The sequence below is a fragment of the Dipodomys ordii genome, unplaced genomic scaffold (assembly GCF_000151885.1).
Source record: "Dipodomys ordii isolate 6190 unplaced genomic scaffold, Dord_2.0 Scaffold36, whole genome shotgun sequence".
In the NCBI taxonomy this organism is placed as follows: domain Eukaryota; kingdom Metazoa; phylum Chordata; class Mammalia; order Rodentia; family Heteromyidae; genus Dipodomys; species Dipodomys ordii.
Genome location: NW_012267252.1, coordinates 5,310,116 through 5,311,266, shown reverse-complemented (window position 1 = coordinate 5,311,266; position 1,151 = coordinate 5,310,116). Strand labels below are relative to the sequence as shown.

General features: G+C 42.4%; 1 protein-coding gene and 1 long non-coding RNA gene across 2 annotated transcripts in view; one reads left to right on the top strand and one right to left on the bottom strand.

The window, feature by feature from the left end:
• Mgea5 (meningioma expressed antigen 5 (hyaluronidase)) overlaps window positions 1–1,151 on the top strand; it is a 36,837-nt gene that overhangs the window by 16,560 nt on the left and 19,126 nt on the right. The window lies entirely within an intron of this gene.
• The window catches only part of LOC105986693, a 23,636-nt gene continuing 22,553 nt past the window's right edge, over window positions 69–1,151 (bottom strand). Inside the window, exon 4 of the long non-coding RNA XR_001175130.1 lies at window positions 69–81. This is a non-coding gene — a long non-coding RNA (uncharacterized LOC105986693). The remainder of the gene's footprint in view (window positions 82–1,151) is intronic.

The window sequence follows — 1,151 nt, the reverse complement described above, 5'->3', positions numbered from 1 at the left end:
TCCTGCAGTAGTTTCAGAGATTCAGGTTTAATGTTAAGGTCTTTAATCCATTTTGAGTTGATGTTGGTGCATGGTGATAGGCTGGGGTCCAATTTTAGTTTTCTGCATGTGGCTGCCCAATTTTCCCAGCACCAGCGGTTGAAGAGGCTGTGTTTCTTCCATTGTATGTCTTTGGCTCCTTTGTCGAATATCAGCTGGCTGTAGGCCAACCAGGAGATTCTTATCTCCAATAAACCACTCAGAAAACTGGAAGTGGTACTGTGACTCAATGTGGTAGAGCTCTAGCCTTGAGCTGAATTGGTGAGGGACAGTGCCCAGGCCCAGAGTTCAGGCCTCACGACCAACAAAAAAAAATAAATAAAATGTGACTCAGTCCTTGAAATCTGAGTACCAAAAAAAATAGTCTTTTTCTTCTCTTGATAAAAGTCTTCTATATTCTCATTTCTAGAATCAGTCAGTTGTGTTTCAAGTGCTTTTATTAAAGAGGCTATTTAGTTAGTTGTAGGGTTTGCACTCTGGGCCTGGGCACTGTCCCTGAGCTCTTCAGTTCAAGGCTATACCACTTTGAACCACAGGGCCACTTCTGGTTTTCTAGTGGTTAATTGAAGATAAGAGTCTCATGGACTTTGTTTCCTGGGCTGGATTTGAACCGTGATCCTCAGATCTCAGCTTCCTGAGTAACTAGGATTACAGACATGAGCCACCCAGCTGAATAGGCTATTTTAGATGACTAAATATTGTTGAGTATCATTTAGTTTCTGCTTATGTTGTGGAACATGCTCTTATTTTAGACATTGGTTTACTATATATATATGCAAAATCCCTAGTATAGTTCTGTATACAGTGCTGGTTGTTGGTTCATTTGCATTTAAATGCATTTAAATAATGGCAGGTGCATCTTCCTGGTATTGAGGTGCCACATAAGAAGTCCCTACCTTGAAAAACAGTCTTAAGTTGGGTAAGGCATATAGATACTTGTATTAAATGTTACAGTAGGGGCTGGGAAGATGGCTCAGTGGTAGAGTGCTTGCCTTGCATGCCTGAGGCCCTGGGTTCGATTCCTTAGCACCACATGAGCAAAAAGAAAAAAGCCGGAAGTGGCGCTGTGGCTCAAGTGGTAGAGCGCTAGCCTTGAGCTGAAGAGCTGAGGG